Source organism: Anas platyrhynchos, chromosome 4, assembly GCF_047663525.1.
Source record: "Anas platyrhynchos isolate ZD024472 breed Pekin duck chromosome 4, IASCAAS_PekinDuck_T2T, whole genome shotgun sequence".
In the NCBI taxonomy this organism is placed as follows: Eukaryota; Metazoa; Chordata; class Aves; order Anseriformes; family Anatidae; genus Anas; species Anas platyrhynchos.
In genome coordinates this window covers 74,818,449-74,843,490 of record NC_092590.1, presented here as the reverse complement: position 1 = coordinate 74,843,490, position 25,042 = coordinate 74,818,449, and positions in this window count along the sequence as shown.

Below are 25,042 nucleotides of genomic sequence, written 5' to 3'. Positions count from 1 at the left end.
CAAGTGAGATTGTCAGCTTTTGCAACGCCAGGCAACATTTGCTTGCGATCCTATTTTAGAGAAGAAACTCTGAGAAAGAAAAATGTGAAGGAGAATTTTCCTGGTCATTTACTTTTAGGATTACATCCTGCCCCACTTTTTTTTTTCTTTTTTTCTTTTTTTTTTTTTTTTCTCTTTTATAAGCACTGCTAAACAGCACACACTTCTTTCAATTAATATCCTGATGAGAATGATCAGCTATCTTATTAGAACTCCAAATTCATAAATAACCTCCCAGTCTACCATATCTATTTTCTTGCTGTCTGTGCCTGAAGTAATGGTTTAGACAAAAGGTGTTTTTTTATTATTATTATCATTATTGTTTGTTTGTATTAATATGAGATTTGTCTCCTTAAAACAATATTTTACAGTCGTAACTTTGAGACTTGACAATATAGAAACACAAGACTGAAAGAGACCACAGGAATTCTCTACTCTGATTCTCTGTTCAAAATCAGGTCAGCCATGAATTCAGACCATTTTTTTAAAGGTTTTATCCAGTCTGATCTTGAAAACCTCCAAGGATTCCACAATCTCTCTGGGCAATATGTTATGCTGCTTCATTATGGCTTAGATCTGCACATCAGCAGCTGCAAGCCAGACAAATTATACCCTAGAGATATTATAAAGCCATGAGATACACTAAAATATCTCAAACGACACATATGGAAGTAAGAAAAGTGATGCTTATTGAGATTTCACCTAATGACAGAGAAGGAATTAAGTCTCAGTTTTAGATAGTATAAAGCACAGTTGAATAATCAGAATAGCACTGGGTGACCTTTTCTGGTTGACTTAAGTTTCCATTCTGTTTTAAAGTCACACAAGTCTGGTGATGTTTTGGAGGAAGCCCATTCATTTTCCCAGATATGTTGGGGAAACCTCCTGTGCTTCTCATATCTTCTGACCGTGCTACCGGTTACATAACCCAATATGCAGTTTACCTTATTCAGATTACACTGCTGACTCATGCTTAGTGACACATCCACCACCACTTGCCCAGGCCCTCTTCTTCAGGACATTGTTCATCCAGCAATATCCCATTCAGTGTTGATGCCTAGGGTTACTCCAAAGTGCAGAACTTTGGACTTCTCCTGGATGAACTTCACTTCTGAACCTCACAGAACTTTTATTGGTGTCATGTCACTTTTACCTCTTTACAGTGTACACGTCTCTCTCAGAAGTAATGTAGAATCTGTTCTTGCTTGTTGGTTTGGAACTGAGTTTTTAAGGTGTGCCACAAAGTTATAGCAAAACCATGACTTGCAAGGTGACATTGGCATGTTTGTATTTGTAAGTATTGACATATTTACTAACTATGGAAATAATTAGTAAACCAATGATATTCACAGCTACAGGCGGGCATTCTTAAAATGACATGAGCCAGCAGTGTGCCTTGGTAGCCAGGAGGGCCGACTGTATCCTGGGGTGCACCAAGCACAGCATTGCTAGTCAGTTGAGGGAAGTGATGGTCCTGCGCTACTGCGGCCTCACCTTGAGTTCTGTGTGCAGTTTTGGGTGCCTCAGTATAAAAGAAGACATAAAAATGTTAAAAAGTATCGAAAGGATGGCTATGAAGATGGTGAAGGGTCTGGAGGGGAAGACATATGAGAAGCACCTGAGGTCACTTGGTTTGCTTAGCCTGGAGAAGATTGAGCAGAGACTTCATCATGGTCTACAACTTCTTCATGAGGGGAGAGGAGGGGAAAGCACTGATCTCTGCTCTCTGGTGACCAGAGATAGGACCCAAGGAAATGGTCTGAAGCTGCAGCAGGGGCTGGATAAGGTTTTTCACCAAGAGGATGGTCAGACACTGGAACAGGCTCCCTAGGACAGTGGTCATGGCACTGAGCCTGCTGGAATTCAAGAAGTGTTTGGACAATGCTCTCATGGTCTTATTTTTTGGGTGGTTCTTTTGGGACCCAGGGGTTGGACTTGATGATCCTTGAGAGTGTCTTCCAACTCAGGATATTCCATGATTCTATGACACTATGCATAGACGTCCTTTTCCAAATGAAGGTATGTCACTACAGTTCATTTTTCTCTATCAGAGTTATCTGCAAAATTTATATCTCCCAGGTACTAAAATTTTAGATAATTTTAGGTTATCTTCATGAAATGCTAATAAATAAACAAAAAAAAAATATATCATCTTAATAAAATTTTGTATCTATGTTGACATTAAATTAGGAAAACCACAGTTGCACAACTATACTGAAATAACATATATTGAAGGTTAGGTTAGGCTGAAAAAATAGCCTATATTTGGGTCAGATTTTTTTAATCTCCAGAGTTGGAATAAATCGACAAAATGTCCTATCAAATTAAGACACTTTAAAAATGTTCACAGAACTTAGATAATTATTTTAGCTATAGTTTAACACATATAATTGTAGAAAAAAATATGGCTTGAGTCACTGAAATTCTCTTCCTGAGACTCAGCATACAGTAATATAATCGCAGCAAATCAAAATATTTATTAAATGTAATATTTTTGTCTTCCTTTGGACATCTCTGTGAACCTTAGATTCTTGTATTCGTAACACATCTGACTTTCTGACACAAAAAAAGGGTTTGTTTGTTTGCTTGCTCTTAATGGGAAGATTACAGATAAGAAGTCCTTTTCATATGTATTTTAAAATGTAGACTTGGGGAACTCATCTCAAGATAAAGATATTCACGTGGTGGTACCACAAAGTGTATGCCTTATTGACAGTACTTTTGGCTAGCCCTTCTCCATCAGTTTTCCCTTTTTCCTGTTCTAATCTTTTCTTTGTGAACAGAAAGAGAAAGAAATAGCTGATCAATCTTTTTGTTGTTGTTTTGTTTTGATTTGTTTTTTTATTTGTGTTCATTGTCCTTAGTACTTAATTTGGAGAATGTTTAGCAAATAAAGTATATGCTGAACTGACATTACCTAGATGTCAAAAGCTAGAATATTTCATTGGATATGGAAAATATTTGCAACAGACGCATAAGCCAAGAATCTGCTGATGGAGCATATAGAATACTTTTAGCAGTTTTGAGACCATAAGCAGCTGGTAAGGATTTAAGGGTGATGACTATATTAGTACTGCATTCACTGATGACTTTGGATTTCACTGTTGTCGTGATTCATTTTATTCAATTTCTCAGAGTGAATAATATCATTAACACTGAATTTCTTCCAAAGGGAACAACACAAACATATTAACTAAATTCATTTTGAATCCATTTCCCTTCCCTCTTTCAGCCGGCACTCTTGGTCAGACACTTTGGAAGATTATTTCCTGGACAGAAAAAGAATGAGAACTGCTATTCTGACTAAAATTATGTTGCATATAATATTTCTGGAGCATTATAAAAGTCGTGTTCACAATAGTGGCTGATTGCTCCCTGTATTTTCATTACTTTTCCCTATTTTGATCTATTCATGGTGGCATTGGAAGGGCAATCAAGAATTTCATTGCTGTGTGTCTCTGGGTAAGATAACTTACTTTTTCAGCTTGTCGAAAACTGTTTCCTCATTCTGTAGTCTTCATAAATTGGAAATATCAATTCACACACAACTGTTTTGCCCATGGAAAAAAAAAAAAAAAAGAGCAAGACTCGTGAGATTAAAGGTTTCACAGCACAGTCATGTGTCACTTTCTAGCTGTAGCTGAATTAGGTGAAGAAGTTACTACTTTATCCCCAGCTGCTTTTACTGTCCCAAGAATAAGCATTTAATCTCTTCCAGTTTTCCAGCATAACAATTTCTGTGAAGTCTCCCTAGGCATGTTCAATCTACATAATCATGAAGATATATGTGCTTTCAATACAGAAGTTTTCTAATTTGTCTTTCATCTAACCAGTGTACAGAGTTACTACATGTGTAACTCACACATGTGATGCTGGCACATCTTAAGGGTCAAATCTTTGGAGAAAGAAGGAGAAGAGGTTGATGAGTCATATGAAGCAAGGCATATCTGTGATCAGAGCCTCCATTTAAAACAGCAAAACATGACAGCTTGGTATAAGGCATTCCAGTTTCTCCCATAAGAGAAAATATAAGCAACAGAGGTGGAAAAATGTGCTGAAAAAAGTGCTGAAAGATGAGCCACAAGAAAATACTAAGAGTTCTGTATATGAGCTTGGTAGATGGAAGATAATGAATACCTACTCCTGTCAGGTTCAAAGTCTCCCTTTGTGGGTGGCAGATACCTTTTCCTTTTGTTGTTCCATCAGATAACTTAAGACGATTCATTATTTTTCAAGGAAAATGATGATGAAATTCTTCTGCAGAAGACAGAATGAGTTTTTAGGCATCCAGAGGTTATTCAAACCTGTTGTATTCTAAAGAAAGAACAGGCTACAGGAAGACTTTCTCTTGCTGCTATGCTGTTATACAGGAAACAATATGAGAGTTTCAAAGCAGCTTCAGGACGGTTTTGGATCTTGGGAAAGAAGGAGGGGCAGAAAGAAAAGGCACATCACACAGCATATGAGCAGAGAGGGTATACATTAGGAAGTGAAGAAGAGGAAAGCAAGGAGCAAATTCTGTTCCAATTATCACATGTACTTTTTTTTTTTTTTTTTCTTAAATACACTTTAAAGAATAGACTTAGAAAAACAACTAGCAGAAGTCAGGACTTACTCTGTATCACTCTGATAATATTTTAGTTTGTGAACTAGAGATTAATGGCCTCTGTTACACACAGATTAACCTTGCATTTCTTTTCATACAATGATGTGTAATACCAAGCAGGTTATAGCTTTCCTCAACTTAACTTCCTAGGTGAGTGTCTCAGTACTGGGACTATCATATGAAGGATTTTGTTAAATCATAAATTGTTTTTCATGCTACTATTCATGAAGTATTTCTGTAATTACTTTTTAATAACATTTGTTAAATGAAGATGAAAGCAAATATTTTAACTACTTTTCTATTTTTTATTAAATTAATGTTATGTAAGGAGCAAATTTATATGTCTTCATCTCAGGGGGGGAAAATAAAGTTGAAGTACACGTTACATTTAGAGACATAACAATGGGACACCATTATATACGCAGTTCTATGAAAATTATATGAAAAAGAAAATAAAAAGGGATAAGTGTGGAACCCTTTAATTAGTTTGTAGGGGGATTAAGGACTTAAATATAGGTTTAAACAGTTGCTGCATTCGATTGCTCACAGAATTTTTGAACACCTGGGTAACACATTGCTCTCCATAGGACTGTATGGAACTCCAGTCCAAAGAGAAGCAAAGGGGTTGGAGGAGTCTAAAGACCCATAGGATTAGCTTCTAAACCTATGCCTAAATTTCCGTTGGCTTTGCAGATGTAGCTCTAGGTGTCTCTGAAGGATTTTCTGGAAGCTTGTACTGATCTTTGTCTTGTAAAGTTTTGAGCTATTAGATAAAAGTAAATAGTATCTTTGACTGTCATAGGAAAAGACATTAGCTAGCTTGTACTAAATTTTGTTTCTGAAAAGCAGATCCTTATGTTTGTACATATAAGTAATCTCACCATAGTTAGCACTTTTCAAAGGCACACATAGAGAACAAAATTGGGATGTGTGGTGTAAGTGATTAAATGGAAAAGAAGTGATGAGAATTCATAACATGAATACATTTTCCCTTTGATATTTACCAATTCAATTTTAACTTTGGATTTGCTATATTTTCTGGGAAAAGCAGGTTATAAAACAGTTGCTTTTCCTAACAGCCATTCTCTGTATTCATTTTTCTAGGTGAATTATTTGTAGACTGTTTTTGGTGACTGCAGAATATTCACAACATCTACTGAAGAAAAGTAAGAAATGCAGATGGTCAAAAACTATGAAAAATAGCATGAGTGATCTTCAGCATTTGAATTAATTACACAGGTATCTTCAGTTACATCTCCCCGGGACTCCTGATTTTTGGCACTACAAACCTGTTATTTGTAAAACATCAGTATTGGTGGATATCCGTTACTGTACAACTATGAAATAGTGTAGGTAGAATTAAATAAACTGGTTTTGAAATAAAATTACAGGCATATATATAGTTTTAAGAGTATAGTTTATATATAGTTTTAAGAGTAATGGTATTATTGAAATATTATTTGTAGTCCTAGTGTTAACTGCAAAGCCTTTTTTCTTCTGTGAATCTGCTAGTAGAATGTATTACATTTGTAATCACATTTATTAAAAAAAAATGAGGAAAAAAATACCTTTCTCACACTGTAAAAAAAAAAACAAACAACTTTAAGATGTACAGAAGCTAAAAGAAACTGACAGATTGCTACCAGTTATTTAATCTAAAAGGTGTAATTAAAATATTAAAAATAGGAGGGGAAGACAAACAAACAAACAAACAAACAACAACAACAACAACAAAACATACAGGACAACTTGCCAAACAAATCAGAGTAATCTGAAGTCCACATTTTTAGATGTTACCTTGTGGAGACACAAACACATACACAGGCACACAAAAACCCTTATCAAAATGTTAATATTTACAGCTGTTTTCACAGTCTGCCAAAAATCTTCAAGAATTAATTTTATATGTAATAATATCAATTTATTTTGCACAAAGTGTACTTCTGATATTATATTAAATAACATCAATGCAAAGGCATTTTATTGGATAAAAGGATCAATTAGCTATTGAGCTAAACTTTTTAATATATATTTTTTCTTCTATAATCAATCCAAACACCACAGTAAATAATTGTCTTAGTGATGGCACCTTCAGAAGACAAATATACTAATAATGAGCACAGGGTACTGGTCTTTATTTTATTTTATTTTATTTTATTTTATTTTATTTTATTTTATTTTATTTATTTTATTTTATTTTTCCAACACCAAATAATATTAACAAGTTAAAAATACTGCTTCAAAACAGATTTGGACTTTTCCAGATGTGAATTTGATGGTGCAGTTGTTAATATAAACATTGATACAGATGTTCTCTCCACTGTGAGAGCCAATACTCATGCAGTCATATTAGCATCTACTTATTGTATTGTGAGTAGATGTATGCATACTGGCTTTCTGAGCAACTAAAACTATGTGAGCAGATGGGTAAAACACCAAGCTTAGGTTAAGGAGCTTGGTGTCTTACATACTCAGCATTCATCCATACATTCATAGCATACATACTCAGAGGAAATACATGTATAAGCCACATTTCAGACTCAATATAGCTCAAAAATCCACACAACTTTTTGACTGAGGTCACTTCTAGTCTCACCATTTTGGAGCGCTAACAAAATCAGATCACATCTTTCTACCATTGCCATTGTGGACAAAGTCATTGAAAGTGCAGGTACACTCTTCCAAGACGAGGGTGAAGCCTAGAAGTGAACATAACAGTATGCTTCATCAGTGTATTATAGCACTTTCGTACTTATAAGACTGTTTGAGAAAAAATGATCATTGATGAAAGATCTTTATTTATTTGTTTATTTATCAATTTTCTGTGTAATATATCATCAAGGCATGGTGTATCTACCAAATCATTTTTTTATTGGTTTAGAAAATCAGCTAAGACATTTTCATTATCAGGTGTTTATTTTCAGTATATTCTTTGTGTGTGTGTATGTTACAGACAACACATCAAGTGAAGAGATGCAATGAAACCTAAGCTACAAAGAGACAAGACAGGCCTTCAGAGACACGACTTGATATTTAGACAGTGGAGAAAGACCTGTAGTCTGTAGAAGGACAAATTGCTAGTTTTTCCTATGTACTGTATACTACCCTGAAATTGTTTCAGTGTTTGCTGTAGAAAATTAAATAATATTTTCTCATTATTAGATTCTGAAATATAGTCCATTAAAAATGAATTCACTTGTCTATAGCTAAGAAATCTAGTTATGGCATTGCACTGAATAAAGATTCTGCCAATAGCTAATTAATTAACAGTGAAACAACTTTCTCCAGTTACTGCTAAAAATTGATAAACATTTAAGGATGACCACATGGAAAAGTCACGAATGCACCATTTCTTCTTTCAAGAAGAAACTGGTATGAATTTGTACAAATTTTTAGTGTGTTAAGTCTAAACTGTCATGCTCTGGTTAGAAAATTAAAATAAAATGATCTCCTTTTGTTAGGTAAAAACATCAAATCAGGTGCTTTTCAGATTTAGAAGCAGTATTAAAGAAAGGTATTCTTTATTTTCTATCTATATGTATGAATACTCTTTTAAGTGGAACTAGAATATTCTGTGGATTTATTTATGATCTTATAGAAGAACTCACAGAAATATTTTGAACTTATAGCTCTACACAATGACCACAAATTGAAGGCTGTATTTTCAATATTTTGTAATCTACTATGATTTATTCATTGATCATTTTTCTGTAGCCAAAAGATATCTGTTATTAGATATATGCATATTACTATAAGTTTAAGCAATTTTCCTTTACAAATGTTCCTCTTTGCTGTTGCTGTTTTTGTTTGTTTGTTTGTTTTCAGTTGTTTCAGCTTTATTGTTCAAAAATAAAACTTTATGGATTAAAGGACGGCTTCCAGTGATCGATGCATATGTATTTATTTGGAATATAGTATCCACCTGCTGCTCTTTTGGAATAGCATTCAGGTAAACTAAACATTAAAGGATGACAATTAAGTAGTTAGCAGTTTATGCAGGACTGCAATGAAAGTGGTAGCCACTTTCCACAAGAAAAAGTAGAGATTTCAAGATGACAGATTTTCTTAAACTGGCTTGCAAATTTACAATAGGTAATCAAATCCTCTATGACTTTCTGGAAAGTAATAAAGTTAATGGGAGACAGTGGCAAAAAGTAGTCTGTCTCTTCTAGAATGAAGCATTCATTAGGCTATAACCTCAAAGTGTAAGCAAAAATTACTGCAAAAGTAAAACACAGGTGAGAATGCTCTGAGTGTAAAACTGAGCACATGAAATGGTGAAGAGTTGCCTCGTTCAGGAACTACTAGTAGGTATCTGATATGTCAAAGACTAAGATTGCTTTCAAGCCATGAAAATTCAAAAAAACTTTCAGGCAGGAGTTAAAACTTCATTCTAGCTTGCAATCCAAAACTAATAATAATATAGAAATTAGAACAAGTGTAATAAGAAAAAGAGAAAAAAAATTTCATCAAAGTTTATTCCAAAATATATAGTTATGTATTTCTTACCTCTGCAAAATGCAATTTTTCAGTAACTACAGAAGTATATTAACAGAAAGTGCCATCACACATGGCACCTCCTACTTGGTAGGAGAGGTGGGTTTCTGACAGACCATAAGCAACATCAGCAGAGAAGCACAATATGCTCTGCAGATGCTATCAGGTTGACAAAGGTCTGAAAAATTATGACAGTGATAGAAAATCAGCATCATCAGATCATAGGAGACTGATGATTTTAAATCTCTCAGATCAGTCAGTCACTCCTATTTCATGAGGTTTTGGACAGTTATCATTTCTTTCAATCTGTACGAATCATAGGTTAAAACAAATTTTGGAATCCAAGTTTCTGTATCAGTACTGTAAAAACATGACACGTCATCCAGATGTCAATGTGATCTCTTGAAATGAGACTTAGTACTCTATTATCTTAATAACAATTTTAGAAAATTACATCTTCATACTTTTTTCATACTTTTTTTTCTCAGAAGTGATTTCTGTGATAATATAAAGGATTCAATTTCAGCCTATCAAAATTCCATTTTTATGCTGTTAAACTGAGAATGTGCACTGTGTACCTTGGGATGGAAAGAGGGCATGCAACATATTTGCTTAAGTGAGTGGGATAATGTTAGACTGCCTAGATCATAAGTAGTCGCACTTAGTGCAGTCTTAACCCTGATGGTTCTTGGGATGAATAATCTTCAGAAGTGCCTATACAATTTATTCTGTTTTATGCTGCAAGGAAAGAGTTAAATTTTATGTCATATAAAGGATGAAAACACCAGTATCCACCTCTCATAAATTCTTGACCTGGTGGTGTAACCCTATTTCTTTATAGAGACCAGGCCTTCCACACGTACCTTCGTTTGCAGAAGATATTATTATCCTAAAGAAAATAACTCAAAACTCTTGCTTTATAAGGTTAGATGAGCAAAACTACCACATTGAAGTGAAAAGGAATTGTCATAATGAAGGCCATCAGGGACAGAATCCTATTTTTACATTTAATGTCAAGTGTCTTTCTCAAATTCTTTTCCCTTGAGTGGGGACACTCTGTCTCTAGGACAGACCCATTTCACAATTATTTTCAAAGCCACTTTTTTTTTTTTCTTCTTTTTATAGTCTTAGAAAACAACAACCAGCTTCAGTCTCTTCAGTCTCATTGTTTTTACAGTTATTACTGGACAATCATAAAGAAAATATTAATCATATTAATGACAGCGTACATCACTGAAATGTTAACCTTCAAACAAATAACTCCGATTCTATGGATCATTTCAGTACAGACTTCTGAATTTGAAATGACCTTTCCCTGTCTGAAAAAAATTGATGCTGTCCCATTTAAGTCACAGTTGTCAGCCCCGGTGGTCATACACAATCAGTCGATGCAATTTGGACTGGCATCTGTGAAGGAAAAAAAAATGTCCCACAAGAACTCAAACAACGCACAAAATGTAATCAGAGTCGTGTGTGGGAAAACGTAACATCTTAAAGAGAATCATACAGCTGAAATGAAGATAACCTACACAAACAGCCAGAATGTTGTTGTAAAAGTAAAAAAACTTTTAATTTTTTTAAACGTCATAAAGATAAAAAAAAAATAAAATAAAATAAAATAAAATAAAATTACTCCCATCTTCACTAGGACCTAGTTCACTAATATGGAGATAATGAGGCTGGACATATGCTAAGCCATCTTTGAATACTATTTTTCCCCTAAACCAAGGAAGAGGAACAAAACAGAAGGAAGTTTATTCCATTTTGCATTGTCTGTTTTTTGTTTTCTTTTTCACTTTTATTTGTCACTTCTCCTAACAACTTTGCATTTGGTAATTGGGGATGGAGAGTGCATGGCATTCCTGAGATCCTAACAATGTCAGTGATAAACTTGTTTCTGAGAAGCCACAAGAGAAATGTATGTTTGAGTATCACTGGAAGCATATAATAAACCAAATTTTTACTTTGATAACTTGTGATCTTCCTAGTATCCAGGATATTAGCTGTATTACTAAGAAGTTTAAAATTGTTGGTTTAGACTTGGATTTTGGGGTATACTCTTGCAAGTCACAAACTTTCATTGTTTGTGACAGAGAACAACAAAAAACTCAGGAAGAATATTTTTTGTACAGTTAACATATCCTTGGCCTTGCAGATATCTTGTGACTCACTGATGAAGAAAAACAGTCATTTTTGCAGATTATATACTTAGCAAGAACTGTCTGAGCAACAAACCTTGAATAGTCTAAAAACAAACAAACAAACAAACAAACAAACAAACAAAAAACAGAAGAAAACAGTTTTACAGTAAAATTTACAAGGAAAAGGAGACAGCTCAGATGAATTTTCATTTCTTATTGAAAGAAAAAAAGAAAAAAGAAATAAAATCACGACTTTATAGTCATAAATGCAATTCATTATCTCTGTTTTCACCATTGGACCAGTTGAACTATTTTGATCTGAACTGTGCAAAAGCAAAAATTTCTGAGGTGGATTCTGAAAAACTTCAATCTCAAGTCTTAAGGCAATTTTCTGCATTTCATATATGAATTTCAGATATGGGTGCATATGTGATTATCATTTGAAAAAAGAGAAGACAGTGATATAGACTGTCTCCCTGTCATATAGACAAACTATGTATTGGGTCAGGAGGTGATAGAATGAGACTACAATCCTCTAAGATACTTTTTCATCCCTGGAAAATTATGGATGCTGCGGCCAGACTTAACACCCTTTTTCAATTGCAGCTCTAATTCACTTCAAATAAGCTTTTCGTCCTGATCTGGCTTAAAGTATCAGGTAGAGATACAAGTTCATCTTAAATTCTGTTGTTTGGTTTTATAGATTGCATTTTAGCACTAATAATTTTATTATCATTTAAACAAAAGATATAATACTTTTCATTTATACAAACATCTGTTCTGACTTTTGAAAGAAAAAAAAAAAAAAAGGAGAGGATGTAACCATCTGCAATATTAATATAGCATGTTGGTTCCACACCTGATGTTTTTTAAGCACTGCATCTTTCTGGCACTGTTATGTTAATGGTATTATAGCGTCGGTGATGGTTTCATTTACAACTTTGTTTGCCAATTGTTCCTGGTGACCCTAGGAGATCAGGTTGACCACCTCAGCCAGACTCTATAAGACCCTTATTTCTGTGAAAGGAAAATTATCTATCCAAGATCTATTTATTTCAAACCTAGCAGCAATCCAAGTGTTCACTTCAGAGTCTGCTGTACTATAAAACGCAAATAATTCCATTACATGTTATGGTTCAAATGAAACTTTTTTCTCTTGTGCCTCTTCTCGGAAGTTCAGCGATAAACAAGGGACTAGTTTTGTTGTTGTTGATCAGTTTTGTGTTAGAACACTCTCACCTTCTTTTGGAAGGTTGCATGGGGTTCCTTTGATCCTGTAAATTTAAAGAGATAGAGAGAGAGAAAAAAAAAAAAAAAAAAGTAAAAAAGTAAAACCAACCAATCAAACAACCATTAATAATACATTTTCTCTACATTCCGATGGGAAAAAAAATATCTCTTTAAACAGTTTCTGTTTGTTTGTTTTCTACAACATTGCAAACACAATTCATAAACAATCTAACAACCCACTGAGATACCATTGTCTCAATGGAGGCTATGATCACCCTAATTGCTAAAAACATGGAAGATGTTTGTAAGGAAGTACTTTTCCTGGAAGTGAAATAAACCAGGAAGTTCACTTCTTTTGGCTAGGTCTTAGAAGGTATTTATTTAAATCAATCTGTGATTATTTTATATCTGTCACTTTTTAGATCTTTCACACAAGGTATAGTTCTTGTGCTGTGATCTCAGACAGCTTCCATGAAGGGGCAGAAAAATGCACATAATTATTGCTTAGAGAAATTTATTTTAATTAACTTGTATTACTTGTGAATCTTGACTCCTTCCACAACCAATTGAGACAAAAATATATATGGAGAAAGCAAGTCATCTCTTCTTAAAAATAAATAAATAAATAAATATGTAATTCAATATATTCCAATAAACTCTCAGAAAACTAGTTTATTTATCATGAGCACAATAATAACCTCCAAAAATGATGATGCTGATTCTGCTGTTTGTTTATTTTTCTGAGCAGTCCAGGACTATTACTCTGGCAACCAGTGTTTGTCAGCTATCCATTTCATTGCATCATCTACAGCATCACAAATGCAAGTCTGCTCAGGTTCTCTTCGAACTCAATGGTCAAACCCTTTCTTGGTGACCCTGTCTGGCCCACATTCTCTTATATGAACTAGGAATATAAAAGTTGCATTATACTATTTAAGGCGAAAGGACAGATGCTCATAAAAAAAAGGAAATGTAATCCACTGGTCATATGCTGCAGTGGAGAGTAATTTACTACAATCAACAAACAAATGTGACACAGTCTTCACCTGAGAAACAAAAGGCTGATATGACACTGTCCAGGCCATTTACAAACATCACACAATACCCAAGAAGAGTTTTTCTTTTCCTGGGAGCATAATAAGTGAGAGCTTGTGGGAGTCATTCTCCTCAACACACATGCTGTGATAGTGCCCTTTATCTATTCCAAAAAAAATATTCTAAGAGACATCTTGTCAGCAAGGATTGTGAAGAGCAATCCTCAAACCACAGCAAATGGTGGTGCACAAAACCAGTGAGGCATTTAAGATATAAAAATTTGACCCTGAGGTCTTAGTAGCTGAAAAGTTTCCAGTGCTGATCTGCTTGTTTTTTCCACTATGAAAGTCATCTTTTTGTCTGACCTCATTAGGACTGAGCCATGATTATAAGCCTCAAAGCAAGGGGACAATCTTTCAGTTGTCCTAAGATATTATCTAAGTCCTTAAATATTATGATCAGTACAGCAATCCCTAAAACATAGATATAGAACTGTTTAATGGAGTTTTCAGGACCACAAACTCCCTATAGCCGATGATTTGTATAATACAGAGAATGGGAACTTGAAAATGCATAATGTACTTAAATATTTCAGATGAACAGAAGTTAATGAAATGTTCTTGCGACCAAAGAAGCTTCTCCACTGACCATACTATCAATTATTCTAGTTTTCTCATCTGCTGAGGCTATGCACCAAGAAATGAAAAATTGGAAAAAAAAACTAAAAATTAAAAATAATAATAATAAAAAGAACACGTTAAAAGGGAGTCAACCACAAATACAAGTGCAAAACTGAACTTTACTTAAAACATGAGTCTCCAATCCTGTCCACTCAGCTTTTAAAGCAGTTTATATTAATTTAGTCATTAGCTAAAAAATAGAAGCAATCTAAGAACCAGAATTCCAGTCCCCTCACCTGCAACTAATTGCTGGCATTGCCACATTTGAAACCGGCTTCCTCTTGTGTGTTGTTCTTCTAAATTCTTTAGTCTGAACACCATGCTATACAGTGACTATTCCCATTTACTCCTTTACTCCGATTTAGCAGGAGGAATGTGGAGTGTTCCCATGACGATTAGCTTCTCAATTTTGGATTAAGGTGCTTTGGATTCATATTGCATGAGAAGGGCAAGATCCAGACATCCTAGCCTTAGAGCCAATGTTCCAGTCACTAGTTTCTTATGAAAGGGACTTCCAGAAGCAGTTTTTTAAACTCATATTTACTGCAAGTGAATTAGGCATGGTCTATATCTTTCTAGCAAATTAGGCTTGCTTGGGATACTTAGGCAAACAGAAATGTGTCTTTTTTCATCACTAACAGAAATTAGAAGGAAAAAATATACATATGTATCCAGTTTAGTAAGAGTGGCAATTTAGGAAATCCAAGAAATTTCACCCAAAAATAGAAGTGTTAACAGTGTCTTAGATGTTAGCTTAAATGTCAATAGTGAAAATAGTAGTTAGCTAGTTTTTTTCTGAATCATTCTTTCAGGTACACAAGTGCTTTACTTGATGTACAGCGGACCATTATTTCTTCAGATAAGGAGCCACCATTTGCTACCAGATGGTTCTCATGACTCACAGACTTTTCAGGCAGACACAGTGATAAAGAAGGTGAAAAGAGAATGTTCATTCTCTAGCTTTTATATAAGCTCTTCACAAATCAAGACATACACAAAGATGCTTCCACACTTTTCCAGAGATGGGAAGCAGAAAAGTGCATCCATCACCTAGAGAAGTTCCACAGGAGGCATGAGTCTTCTTGGTTTACAAGCAGACTAACACTGAATTTGTACAGGACGTTGTCTACAAACCCAGGAGTATGTTTATAAGTTTAGGCATGATAAGTCAGGCTGTTTATTCAGGTAGATAAAGCAGCAATGACCAATGACTTTCAGACTGTGAATTACATTGTAAAAAGGATACATGGTAGAAGGCATCTTAGAGATATTTTTAAGTGTACTGACTTGAATATAATTTTCTAGCTAATGGTTTTGAGCAAGAAATTCAGAATAGGCATTATAAACTGCCAAGGTAAGAAAGCAAAATGCTGAACTGAAACAATAATTGGGGTAAACTGAAGTACAGTACACCTTTCAATCTCATAGAGTGTTATGTGTAGCCTCACTGCAATAGAAAGATCACTTATGCATAATCATAAGGAGGATATGTAAACCAAATGCTTGGTTAACTTGCGATAAATTCTGTGTTTGTTATTAAGCAAGAAATACTTAAATTCCACTTCATTACAAACATCCTGTCAACTCCTAAGAGCTTTCAGAAACAGAATTTAGATATTTACATACTCTGAGTCCAGACCTTTAAAAATAGTGAATTACTTCATTTCCTTTGAAACATAAATAACTAGGAACAAGGTGGCACTGAGTATCCAGTCCCGAGGTCTTGATTTCATGTATGAGGAAAATTCTTTCAAAGAAATACAGAATCACAGAATTGAAGGGGTTGGAAGGGACCTCGAAAGATCATTGGATCCAACCCCCATGCCAAAAAAGGTTCCTTAATATTTACATGAACACAGAGGACAAGATATTTGTATGAATCTCCTTCCTTGCAGGTTCTCAAAACTTGTCTAGACAAAATACTAAAAACCTGATGTTCACATATGTATACTGATACATATACGTTAATATATAAATACATATAAAATTTCAAGTACATTTTGAAACTTCCCAACATCATAGATACCTGCTACAAGGGATATGACACTAGCCTTAGAAGGGAATGACACTACAATTTTTTATTAGATGGATCAGAAATATTCTCATGCTGTGGGCAGTGACTGTTTATAAGAAGTACAGATTACTATCTACTGTAACAAGGAGCATTAACTATGGATAATGACTTAACTTTGAAAGTCACACCAACTGATCGACTAATCTTTTATCATTTAAGACAATTTTATAGAAACTCTTAAATATTTAAATAGCTAAGCTGCCTACTGAAGCTGGTGATGTCTGAATGTTTGGCAATTGCTTTTTAGTCTTAAATTAAAATAAATAAATAAAAACGTTATAGTTTTTCATTACATTATGGGAACAGAAATATAATTTGCATGTTAATATAATTATATATGGGGAAAACTGTTTCAGTAAAAAGAGTTGTGGTGTTATTAACTGTATTTGACCTGATATGTAACTGAGGAAATTTTGGTTTGTTCACCTTTTTACTGATGAAAAGGAGAGCGTCACAGTGTATATTTAATAAATCAATCAATCAATCAATCAATAAATATTGACCTTGTGATTAAGGCATAATCCAAAGATCAAACCAACATGGAAGGAACTGCACTACTCATAAATGCTGCCAAAGTTGTTATCCTACCAGCACATGCTAAAATATCAGGTTTCTTACTAACCAGGACCATAAGGTTAGCTGATTTTGTGTAGCTTGATTTCAAAATGGACTGATAAGAGGGGGTCAATTGTGTGTTTGATTTGGGGTTTATAATGCCATTTTCCAAAGTGCCTTTTGACACTTAGATGTAGCTCCTGAAAACATTCCAACAGTTACTCTCCCTGAGAAATCTGAAGTAAATAGCCATTGTGTTAAACAGTCATTGGATTATAGTACTTTGCATTAAACTGTCTCTGGATAAAATACATGAGCAGTTCCCATAATGGTGATTAGAACATAGTTATCCTTACCTGAATTGTAGACATTCAAACAGGTAAATCACAGATTCCTCTCACATGCAATATTCTTATAGCAAGATGGGACAAATAATCCAAATATACTGTACGCTCAGTGAAGGTTTTAATGTTTTAATTATTATATATGAATATATATATAAATTAAATAGAGATGGATAGGTACAAATATGGAAGCTAATTCTTTTAGCTGTTATAAAAGAAGGAGATACATCTGTAAATATGTACTACTCAAGTTGAAATAATTTGGGTTAAGTCCTCCAGGGTATCCAATGAAATCTGATCCATGTTCTATTCTGACAGTGCATCAAATGTTTTGTGAGCTCATCTACTATGTACTTCCTTATCTGTTGTCCAGAAATCCTAAAATCGGTGGGTTAAATTTGCTGACATGAGGTGATTGTCATGCATTTTAAGCTCTTGGTGAACTCTACTTGGTTCTGCATTTTAGGTCCAGACAGATAATCATAAACGTGCATCTTATTAGAGACTTTTTTTTTTTTTTTTTAAATCATAGTTTGCCTTCTATGTACAGTGTGTTATGAAGGTACACAGAAACCATTATATTATCCAATTCAGGTAGGTTCTGAGTAATACCTAGCTAAACTGTGGACCCTAAATTGCTTGCACTTATGTGTTGGCTCACACAGTCAAATCATTGCCTTCAATCTCACTGTAAGAAAATAATTAATTAAATCATTACAGCATTGCCCACAGGGTCATACAAGCATATAAAATAGTAGGGTTTATTCTTTATCTCTGAAAATGTACTAGAGTTTTACTGGGTGCTATTAAACTGCTGCTGCTCTTCACCATCAGGAAGGCAGACTTTTTTTGATCAATCCAAGCAACACAGTGGATGTTTTTACAGTCAAGGATTTGGGCTATATCATAATTTTAATAAGCAAAATGTTTCCTTGCATCTTTCTTGTAAATGTGAGTGACTATAGCTACCAGTTTACAGTTCCTTACGTCCATTTTGTGAACTTAGTCAGCTCCTGCTGAAGTGCCTAGTCTGGGGAACACTTGTTCAGCCATACTATTTTGCAAATGGGAGTTAAACAGAAGAAAGACTATCAAGTACCTTTGACATTATACATTCATCAAAGGAGCAGAAAAACAAGGGTGGCCACAATTGGAAATGTGCATATCCCTATGTTTTATTTCCTCAAACTTTTATTTAGTTTTTAAATGAAAACCAACAAATGATAGCAAAATGCATTCCACTATATGACTTATGTTGTCAATAAAAGCCTATGGGATTTACATTGCTGTGCGAGGGAGGCCATTTACATGTTAAGAAGCCATTTATGATACCAATAAAAGTCTACGGGATTTACTTTACAATGTGTAGAAAGCCATTTATGATGTTAAGAGTCAATTTACAATGTCAACAATTGTGTTAGCAGTAAAAATGCAAAACGGGTATATCATGTTGATTTTTTTTTCCCCTTTTATTGTTGATATTTCCTTGGCAGTAATCCATTCTTCAACCACATAGATTTCCTAGTTTATGTTTAAATGAAAGAGGGAGATGTATAAATTGTTGTTTTCCCTGAGTTTTTCTCAGATAAAAGCTATTTATACAGATGTATATTGGATACCTCACAGTGTAACAAGGCAAAGATTTCTGACTGTGCTAGTCTGTCTGTATAATTTGGATACGGCACCAAAGATTTTTCCAGTCTTACCATTTCCATTTACTCTTGGACATTCTTGATTCAACAGCTATCCTTGAGCATTTCTTCTAATCTTATTTCTATTTTTTCCTCTTTCTTGGGGAAGATGAAATACTGAAGAGTTATAGGACACATTCTTTTGCTGCCACCTTTACTAGTATATTGTCTCCAGATGAAGAAAAATGTAATTTCTTAAATTAACCTAAAATGGTCCAAGTCAACATTTCCCCCCACTTGTTTTCTCAGAAAACATTTTAATCAAAACTTTTCCTCACATACATGTAGGACCCCATAACCATATTAACGCACTGCCTAAGTTTACGTAATTGAGATGCCAGCTATTGGTGCTTACCATGAGGCCCATTGCAACTGTCTAGTCTTGGATTCATCTGATCAAATGTGGGATAAGGATTCAGTTGCCTAATCTGAATGTTTCAGGCAGGTTTAGATGCCCTGGGTATTCTGCAATGTCTGTATAGGAGTTACAGAGATGACACACCACTTGAGACCTACGTTCTTCTGAAACACCTGGCTGGGGTTAGGCAGGTTGTCCCCAGGGCATGGCACACGGCTTTTGACATCTGTGTATGAGCAACTGAATCACTTTGGAGGAAAAAAAAAAAAAAAAAAAAAAAAAAAAGTAATTTATTCTAATCTCAAGAGTAGACCTCTAGATGAAAACAACTGAAGACAGTAGTATTAAGATGCCTTCAAATGGAAATGGAATCCTAACTTGCATGTTTTATTTTTCTTTAAAAAGCTGAATTAAGTGTTTTTCACTCTAACTCATTTCATACACTGATATCCATTTTAAGGGTTTAGGAAGTTATTTTCTTCTAACTTTCAAGAAAACAGAGTATATTTCTTGCAGTGTTGAACTCAGTTGAAATTTGTCTTTGATTTGAGCTAATGAAAAATCAAACATTACATTTATAACACTATAATTTTCTTAGTTTTCTATTTTACTGATTTTAATAGACTCCTAGAGTCTCCTAGATTACATAAGCACTCTAAATGCTGGGCTATTAGAGAAAAAGAAAGAATAGTAATACAGGTTGGGTATTCATTAAGAGAAAAAGTCAAGTAATAATAATAATACTAGAGTTAAACTTATACGCTTAGGGTTTTTTGTTTGTTTGTTTGTTTGTTTTTTATTTAGAAGAGAAAATTCTTCTCTTAGAGTTATTCTCAGCCGTCTATTTTTCCACTGGGTCTGATGACTGATGTTTCCAATCTGGTTTGGGTGGTGGAGGCGTGTTCCACTCAGTCAGCATATCTGGAATCTCTTGGTGGCACACATGATGGTTTACGTTGATGTTCTTCCTGAACTAAGGCTCCACTTGGGGTCATTCTTATAAGCTTGCTAACATGCATGTACACCTCTTTCTTTCTTCATTGATCTGAAGCTCCAGTCTGCAAACAACTTTAAAATATTCAGGGTTTTTATTACATGTCAGGCACTATATCTTTTGTTCCTTTTGTTGCCACTAAAACTACTTTTGTCTAAATCCAGGTATACATTTCTTTAACTGATAAACAACTGATAAGAGTTGCTTATAGCCACGGAATCTCCAGTATGTCTGTGCCCCATCTTTTATCATCCCATGTCTGAAATCCTCTACACCACATTCTGTGTCTCCACTACTCAAAGTCTACTGTCATCACAGGCCTCATCTCTTTGTCATTAGATATCTCAACCTTAAATATCTAATCTTACCTAGGACAACTGTAAAACCCAGACAGAGACATAGCATATCAGTTATAGCATATTAGTTCTGTATTACAGAGCTACACAATTACAAGCATAATTATTATTAAACACTTTAACCTAAGATAAATAATATTACTGAAACGTGACCATTGCTAGAACTGCTAAAATTGGTCCTCATTTTATTAGATCATTAGAAACTTGTTAGAGCTTTTTATAAATTTTCAGAAAATATTACATTTTATTTTCTTTTTGGTCTTCATAGTTGGAAACAGAGTAGCAGTGTTTATAGTTTTGATTCTTTTTTTTCATTTAAAATTAACTATTTCAAACAAAAGCATGTCAATAATTTTCTGATTTCTGACATAATGGTTAAATCTGAAATTTTAAAAACACTTAGATGTGAAAATAGATATGTGTGCTCATGCTTACTCTGAAATATGTCTTGAGATTTTTGTCTTGCTTAAGTGTTCTTTATGTCCCTCCTCTTAACCAACTTTCCAAGCTTTGTGAAGGAGAAAGAAAAACAATTTCTTTTATGACCATATTTAAAGATTATAAGATTGAATTAAGATTTTAAAAGTCCATCATGAAGCCTGGAAGACATTTTTTTAAAAATCAAAGTCATTTGGATTTATTTGAAATAGAATCCCAACTGTGGTGAGACTCAATGGGTAGCTTATGATATTGAATTGCATATTTAAATATTTAAAATTTTAAAAACATAGATTTTACTGCCATAAAAACATCATGAATTTCAATTTTTCTGATTATACTGGAAGTATACTACATATCTATGAATTTAAAATGTTTCCAGGACCAACTCATAAATGAAGTGAGATGTGGAAATGGGAACTAAAGTTTCTGAAATACACATACGAATGGAAGAGCTGTATTTTTGTATCCCACATTAAGTTGTTAAAAATAAATGTTATGAAATACTTTGAAATATATTGTCAAAAAATAAAAATAAATAAATACATAGGTAGTTGAACTTATCTGGTGGGTTTTCACGGTTAGGTAGGGAAAAACTGTCAAGTCCATTCAGAGTCAACTAATCAACACTCTTTCCCCATGTTCCCATTAAAAAACAGAAGCAGAAACAAAACCAAAATAATATATATATATATATATCAAAACCAAAAACAAACAAACAATGACAGCAAAACAACATAGTGACAGAAGTGCTTCCAGAAAAAACAACAGTCCAGTTCAGATGATAGAGATTCTGAAATGTGCTGGCAAAATAAACCTAGAAGTTATGGATTTGTATTTTTTTGTAATTAATTTTAACAGAATAATAACAATGGTATTGACATTTAAACTTCTACTAGCTTCTTCAGATAAACAGCAAATTTTCTGGCAACTTGAGTTTATGGTCCAAAATGACAAATCATGTTAGTGTATTTAGTATATACCAATAAATTTCACAGAATCACAGAGTGTTAGGTATTGGAAGGGACCTTGAAAGATCATCTAGTCCAGTACCCTGCCAGAGCAGGAACACCTAGATCAGGTCACATAGGAACATGTCTGGATGTGTTTTTAATGTCTCCAGAGAAGGAGACTCTACACCCCGCCTGGGTGTTCTGTCACCCTCACCATGAAAAGTTTTCATCTCATATTTAAGTGGAACCTCCTATGTTCCATCTTGCACCCATTACCCCTTGTCCTACCATTAGATGTCACCAAGGAGAGCCTGGCTTTGATACTGACACTCACCCTTTACGTATTTATAAACATTAATAAGGTTTATATTCCTCAGACTCCTCTTCTCCAAGTTAGAGACCAAGCTCCCTCAGCCTTTCCTCATAAGGGAGTTATACTCCACCCCCTTAATCATCCTCGTGGTTCTAATTTACTTGTAGAGAGTGCCAAGGATACATATCTGTGTTAAAAAAAACAATCAGAAGCTGAGTAAATATGCAATATTCCTTCTACTGCAATTCTTCTGCTTGCACCTGAACTCTCTCATTCTCAGATCAAGAATACTCAGTGTTACCTACCTTGCTCAGAAATCTAGAGACATCTGCATGTCATAACTGTTTTATGTGTTCATATCCCACAGAATACAACAAAAAAAGGTTACAAAAAAGTACATATTAGTATTTTCTTTATCTCAAAAATGAAACATTTTTTCATATACCAATTAAATCAGTGTAATTCTTTTAAAACTGTGTTAATTTTTCCTCTAATCTGATAATGTAATTACTCTTTTTCATTTCTTGATCCTATGGATTTCATCCTGATTCTGATTATACATGTTACACTTGAACTGTCAAAGGGAATTAAAAGTTCCAGAGAGAAATATCCACTTTCTTTATAAGAAGGAAATATAACATAATCAATCATGTCTTTCAAAGCTATTTTCTGAATCTGTGGTAAGCATCAAACTCCAACAATGTTAGTAAGGTCATGTTGTCAGCACTATAAATTAATGGAGTTTCACTGAAGAGCTGTACCAGTCTACATTGCTGTAGGTTTGCCTACACTCAAACATTATTGTGATGGAAGCTATATATGAAAGCTAAGGGAAGGAAGATAAAGAGGAAACAAAGATTAATTCAAATTTACATGCTGCTCTTCTATTTTAAATTTTCCTCTGCTGCATTTTGGTAAATCAAATTTAATTGCATTTAGATCCTCAGTCTCAGATGCTCCCAGAAAATCTGCATAACAATCCATCGGATAAATTTGCAGCTATGTAATACTTTGTATCTTTTTATTTTTATTTTCTTTAGATTGCAAATTTGTGCTCACAAGTGTTTCTACAGAAACATGAGACTCATTCCTGAACATCTCATCTATTCCTACCTCTTCTCCCTCACCTGAAGTCATAATTCTCTCCACTGCCACTCTTATAAGTGAGATGTCACAAACCCAAATGTTAATCCAGATGATGGAGAAATAGCAGAAATATGGAGCTCCTAAGACAAAAGCTTCTACTTTAAACCATCAAGTACTAGGAGAGGTGGTAATGTGTCTGTAGGATACTGTATGTGCATCTGCATACAAAGGAAAACATCAAAATAATCATAAAAGCTTTAAAATGCTTTTCATGGGAAGAACTCTTTTAACAATATTTTTTCTCATATTAAATTTGATTATTTGATTTTAATTTGATAATTTGATTATGTTTCAAAAGCTGACAATAAGAACACTTCCACATATTTTTAAACTTAGTTGTGCAAGTTACTCACCATGATGACTCTTTCTCTGCATACCTCTGGATTCTTTCTGAAAATACAAAAGTGCAGTGTTAAGTAAGAACAGAAATCCATGGCCTTGAGATTTCCCAAAGAACAATAAATCTTTTTTTGTTTTAGTCCTTTTCATTTTTATTCTTTTTCATTGTCTTAATCTCATCTTGCCTCATGTGAACTTTTTCCCACAGCAAGTCCCAAGTCAGTGCCTGAATCCTATTCCACCGGGATATTTGTTTACTTAGCCTTCAACTCTCACTGTAAAGCATTGTGAAAAAATGCATGAGCAGCAACACTGTTAAGTGCAGTAATACAATGTGATACATTAGGCTCTGCAGAAACATTAGCCTATTCTCCATACAGTCTCAAAATTGTCACTTATGAAGTTACATCAAAGACAAATGAAGCATTACAATTACAATTGCCAAGTAATGAAGTTGCAGTGGAGTGAGATTCTAGTGGACCATATCATGTTCAAGACAATCTGTTGCATATTAGCACAAGGAGTGAAATAATTAAGGAAGAAGTCAGACAATAATGAAAAGGAGACAAAAGTATGTTTAAACCATCATCCTCTCTGCTCATACTCGTTCTTTCTGAAACAAAGAAGGGGTGACCAGTGTGGTGGTTTTACAGCTAAAGCAGTAGATTGAATTTGAAGAGCATGAGTTCACTTTTTGGCTTCATCCCAGACTCTCTGTGTGACCCTGGGAAAGTCTCTAAATCTATTACAGACTCTATTCTCAGACTATTGGAGCTGTGAGAATACTTCCCTCTCTTACAGGGAAAAAATCTATTAGTGACTGCAAAGTGTTTGGCTGTTATATTTAAGGAGAATATAAGCAATGTGCACAAAGACAAAGGATTTTGAAGCAGATGTATGAATATATTTAGGTGTTTAAAAATGCAGAACAATTAAAATGGAAGTTAGGCACTGGAGAGTTTTTGAAAGTCCCAGCATATAAAAAGCCTTAATTCTGCCTTTTCACTTGAGAAAACACAAACTAAGAATCATGCAGGTGATCCTGGAATTTACTATGATAGGATTTGTGGGAGTCTATACCATATTAGGTGATTTATGGGTAGGAATCTACCTTTCTTCGAGCTATTGTTTTTTAATTGATTTTAAATTCTCTCTCACATGCTTATGTATGGCAGAGAAAATTTTTGATGTAACACTTCTTTTGGAAAATAAGATTCAAGGCTTAAGGTTCAGTTGCATTAGCAGACCTATTC